Source organism: Trachemys scripta, chromosome 2 (assembly GCF_013100865.1).
Source record: "Trachemys scripta elegans isolate TJP31775 chromosome 2, CAS_Tse_1.0, whole genome shotgun sequence".
NCBI lineage: Eukaryota > Metazoa > Chordata > Testudines > Emydidae > Trachemys > Trachemys scripta.
In genome coordinates, this window is record NC_048299.1 from 93,854,883 (window position 1) to 93,860,882 (window position 6,000).

Here is a 6,000-nt window from a genome sequence, read left to right on the forward strand (position 1 = left end):
AGCCTGGGCCCCTGCTCAAGCCCAGAAGTCTACACAGCATTTAAACAGCCCCGCAGCCTGAGCCCCACGAACCCAAATCGGCACAGGCCAGCCTCAAGTTTCTCTTTGCTGTGTAGACATACCCATTGTCTCTGAAAAAGTATGTAGCCTTTAGGCCTTTTGAGCTTTCAGGAGTGTTCTCCAGCAGTTTGCAAAGACATTGAGGATAAACATTAAAATCTTCACACAATTTTACTCCTCAAAGTTAGCAAGGAAGTCAGGGCAGTGGTAGTTGAAGTGCTTTTATCTTGAAGAAGTGTGTGGGGGGGGAAATAGATGCAGTCTGGAAGCATTTTAATGAAAGATATTAAAAATGGTGACGGACTTACTTTACACTACACATACCAGCAAGGCTATCCCCATGACAGCCCTTAGGATCAAATAACCTCCTTGTTTCAAAATTGTCTTCCCAGTCTTGAGAATCTATATTTCAATCGAAGGATCGATCAGATCTGGACAGTATTTTGGAGCATATCAACACTATTCTTTAGACAGCGTAAAGAGCAAATTTTACATAGGCTGAGTATGCTGCTTCCACAACATACCTGGCTCAGGGAGCAATAGAATGGATGGTAATTCATACCTTGCTACTACTAAGCCTCTGTGGTGCCTCTGCTCTCATCCTCTTATTTAACATTCTCATTGTCTTTTTTCTTTCAGTTTTGCTGATTGTTTTCCCAACCATGGGTCCAGTGATTCAGTCTCTCCCTGATGCTGCTTCTGCTTCACCAACATCTGAATCAACCTTTCTGGGAACAGTTTTCTGCTTGTCCTCAGTGGCTAATCTGTCCAGCTGATGTGAGGCGCTGGTTTGGAACAGCATGCCTTTTGGTCTCCCTCTTGTTTGTCTTTTCTGCCCCCCTTTCACGAGTTTTCTGCTGCTGTTTCTCTCCTGTCTTTGCCCCCTCTCAAGTTCTGCACCTCTCCATTTGTCTTCCTTACCTCTTCTACTTTCATTCCTTCTCTACTCCTTCACTGAGTTCCTTATCTGTGCCTGTGAGTAAGTCTACACTGCATCTAGAAGTGAACCCTCCCCACGTGGCTTGTGATGGTGGGGCTTGCACTAGTGTGCTCAAAAAGTAGCTACAACATATACACAGCTATTTTTATCGCAATAGCAGGAGCTGCACCACTTCAAGTCTGGGAGGCTCCATCCCAGCTGCAATGTAGACATACCCTGAAAGCTCCGGGTGTAGTGGTCAACTGCCTGCCAGTGCCAGCCACTGTTGTAACAAAGTAACCGTATCTCTTTCTAACTGCTGTCCATTGTAATGCAATATTTATCACAAGGGAAGTGTTACAGGGGGAAATCAGTCATGAGTGAGTGGGTTGACAAAGGGACCTTTCAATCCCTTCAGCATGTGCAAGAACTTGTAAGGAAACATACTTTTTCTGCATGCTCTGCTGCAAGGACGGGGAGGATTTCATGCTATCCAATCTTCATTCTTGCTGATTGATGAGCTTTTGAAAAAACACTCATCTTACTTGGGTGAACCTTTTTTATCCAACATAATCTTAAAGCTCTTTAGGAGTTAACTCAGCAGCAGCAGCAGCAGTCCCTTGATTCGAGGATGATCTCTACCACAGATTTAAATTAAGAGTTAACAATATAGGAATCAGTTCACTCCACACCTTTAGGGTGGAACCTGACAGTTATCTAACAGAGAACAGCAACAGTATCACACAGTTCAGGACAGAAAGAAAGAGAAATACAGTGTCCAGCTGAACACTGCAAAGGAAATTTTATGTAGACAAAATGTGTGGAAAGTGCCCTGGGTCCTTTAATGACAATAAGCTGTCAGGCCACTGATTTTGCAGGAGCTCTGAAAAACCAAGCATCTCCAGCAGCATCCTGCAACATCAGTTTAATATTTCAAAGTAAGAACATCACTTAATGACCACGAGCACCACTTCCCATTGCACAAAGGAGGTCCTCCGTTAAGTATGGACCTAGTACATCCCTAGTTAGCATAGAAGATTTGGCAAGATTTCCTCCTCCTTTCCAAGTTGGCTATCAAACCTAAAAGGCGGCTTTTTCTACTGTGTTTGTCCTTGCCTGGCCCCCATAACTTTGAAAGGGCAGTTGAGAGGTTGCTGCTTTGAGGCTGCTCAAGAGTGCAGTTGGTGGAGGGGTGCCCAAAAAGTAGAGGTCAAGATCTTTTGGGGTTTTCTTTCCTTTGGTTTAGTGAAAAGGGAAGAATCTTGTGAAGGGTGAAAAGCTCTACCCTATGTAAGAAAATACGTTAAACAGACAATAGAATTAATATCTGATAGAGGAAGTTCCTCAGATTGGCAGAAAACGTTACGGACGAATTCATGGGCCCTTTAAAATTTCCCTGATAATTAGTCAAGTCAGGCCAGGGACTCAAAACATTTCCCTTCTCTTAGTTTTGCACAGGTTTAGTGAGCTGGCATTTATATGGAGACACTGCTTTTTTTTAAAAAAAAATAAGAACTATATTTAATTTTGGATACATAAGACTTAGGGTGAACTAATTTTGTTTATGAAAACTATCAGTTAGCTGAGCAATTGCCACAGAATGCAGTTGCTGCATCACTAACACTGCACTTTAGCGTTACTAAAACGAATCAAACAGGAAGAGCTGTAGGATGATTAGTAAGGAGGTTTTACAGTATTTACATAAAAATGTATATTAGCCCCAGAGGTCCTTCAGGCTTGAGGCATGCAGGTTGGCTAATATGAAGAAATTTGCACTGGTGCTGCCTGTGCTATTCCTATTTTGTAGCTAAACAGAGAAATTCAGTCTTCACGGCTGTCAATCTGATACCCCCACCCCTTCGAAAGTAAAAGTGAAGACTATTTTCTCCTTGTCTTCCTCTAAAATAATCCCACAGTTAAAATGGAGCTGCCTGGAAAGAGTTGATTCCAATGTCTTTATGCAGAATAATCTGGTTAGGAATGATTAGCCAGCTCAGCTGTCTGATTGTCTGAACATCCCTAAATGCTTTATAATTCAAAAAGTGCAGACATCTGTAGATAAATAGGATGCTTTATTATAGATATTATATCTGTGCGACTCTCCTGTGTCAACCATTTAAGTCCCCACAACTCCCTGAAACACCATTTTGAGACGTATGATAATTCAGGGAAGAAAGACCCACAAATAGACAGTCAATCACAGCCAGCCAAAACTGAGTAACACAAACAGCTTTCAAGATCAGCACTGGAGCCAACTTCCAAGTAGGATGACCAGACGTCCCGATAAAATCAGGACCGTCCCGATATTTAATTGTTTGTCCCAATATTTCACTCCGCTCTGCTGGCGGACACCCCCCTCCCCCCATGTGTCCCGATATTTTCTTCCTCTCATCTGGTCACCCTACTTCCAAGTCATTCTGAGTCTTCTTAGGAGATAATATTTTTAAATCTGCATGAAAGATTCTAAGTGCAATCAGTTGCTGCAGTGGTGGATTGCTCATCAAAGATAAATCTTGTGGGTTATTTTAGGTCACACAATTGAGTAGGAAAGAGCAGTGGAACATATTCCTGTGGCCACTGGGTAGGTCCCTAAGCCAGAAGACCTGGGTTCTGTTCCGTGTTCTGCCACTGACTCATGCTGTGACCTTAGCAAGTTGATTAACCATTTTGTAAAATGAAATTAATAAAGCTTACCCCACTCTTTAAAAGCAGACAAAGGCACTATATAAGTGCTTATTATGAAAGAATAAAGGGAAGTCTTAGTTTATTAGTCAATTGTATAAGAATCCAGGGGAAAAGCCATATACTAAGCGCTAGTCTACACTAGAAGCATTACAGCAGCACAGCTGCACCAATGCAGTTGCGCCACTGTAGCATGTATGGTAAAGACACTGTATGCTGACGGGGGAAGAGCTCTTCCATCACCATAATAAAACCACCTCCATGAGAGGCAGCACCTATGTTGGCAGGAGCAGCTCTCCTGCCAGCATAGCGCTATCCACACCAGCGCTTAGGTCAGTGTAACTCATGTCACTCAGGGGGGTGGCTTATACACCCCTGAGTGACATAAGTTATATTGACAAAACCCTAAGACAACCAGCAATAATATTCTGTGGTTAAAAAAAGGCAACTTTCTGAAAGAGGAGGATGATATTCTTATGGATAAGTAGTATAGCTTTTAACACTATAATGCTTTTTTCACAAAACCAACTCCAGTCTACAGTCTACTGAGGCCATTGTCCATAGATGGTATTTTACGCTTTTCAGACATGTCGCAAAAATGCCAGAGGATGTTCCTGCAAACGCTGTTCTCCGGGGGGCTTGTACATCTGGGATAAAATTCCACCAGCCAAGGGGTGGAAGCAGCCCAGCAGCAGATCCCCTATTACATGGGTTCATCAAGTCTGTTCCAATGTTGGACTCTTGGACTGTCAAGCCCTTGAGCAGCGAACAATTGCTATGGCTGACTGTTCAGATAAGTGTTTAAGAAGAAGAAACTATTATAAGTGTGGAAAGTGGTATATGGTGACCTCTGAGGCAGAAGATCTGGATTCGATTCCTGATGCTGCTCAGTAGATTTGCTGTGGTTTTAGGCAAGCTAGTTATCTAATCTAGCTAGGAATTTATGAGATGCCCAGGGCCAGCTCCAGCATTTCTGCCGCCCCAAGCAAAAAAAAGTGGCAGTTCAGCGGCAGATCCTTCGCTCCCCTTGGCCGCCCCAAGCACCTGCTTGTTAAGCTGGTGCCTGGAGCCGGCCCTGGAGATGTCCCATTCACTGTGATGTCTAGGCACAAGAATGAAGACATAAGAATATTCCAGAGAAATGCTGCAAAGGGAGAACTCTGCACTCTGTTCTGCCTATTGCTGTTACTTAAAAGGAGGGTATTCTTTTGGGTGTGTAAATTTTGTCTGAGGAAAAAATTGTCTCCTCGGTGCAGAAAGGCCAATGTAATGAACTGTTTTGCATTTTCCTCTTAACACCTGTCTCTGACTCAGTCTAATTTCTTGTGGCAATATATTCCATAGTCTAGGACAGTGATACTCAGACCTCAGTGGTTCAGGAGCCAAATTAGCGATCAACATTACCCAAAAGAGCCACATAAGCGTAATTCATTGTTTCATTTACTATATATACATATTATTCTCACAGCAAAATGACTGACCACGTAGTGTTATTTTATCAACTACAATTAGTTAATAACATAGTAAAATCATCCTGATTGGTTAATAATTAAATCTCATAGTGTTTTAATATCATGTGCTGCAAAGAGCCACATTGAAAAACCACTTGCAGCGCAGGAGCCTCAGTCTAAGTATCACTGGTCTAGGACCTTTCTCCAAAAATGCCTTGCCTCCGGTTCTTGATAGCTTCACCTCAAGTCTTGCTAGGGCCAGGGCCGGCTCCAGGCACCAGCTTGTCAAGCAGGTGCTTGGGGCGGCCACTCCGGAGAGAGGCGGCACGTCCAGCTATTCAGCGGCAATTCAGTGGACGGTCCCTCACTCCCGCTCGGAGCGAAGGACCTCCCGCCGAATTGCCGCCGCAGATCGCAATCACAGCTTTTTTTGGGGGCTGGTTGGGGTGGCCAAAACCCTGGAGCCGGCCCTGGCTAGGGGCTCTATCCCTGGCAAGTATAGTTCTCTCACTGGCCAGTAGATGAGGAGGCCGTCTTTGATAAATCAATACCAGGCACTTGAATTAGGCCTGGAAGCAATTTTAGAAAGTGCATGAAGCCCCGGTGTGATACAAATCTGTCTCACCCAGAACAAGTGTTGCTGCATTCTGAATGAGATGTAGTGCATGCGGCCAACTGGTAAAGAAAGTTACAGTAGCTAAACTTAGCAGTGAGGAAGGCATGTGTCACAGTTACCAGGCCCTCAAACCATAAAAAACAATTATTGCTACCATCATTTCAGCATTCAGGAGTCAAGATACCAATTCCAAACCCACAAACTCTTGTTGATGATAGGAGGGTGAATGCTGTATATGGCAATGTTAGTGAACTGAGTGAGCTCCTTTAAGT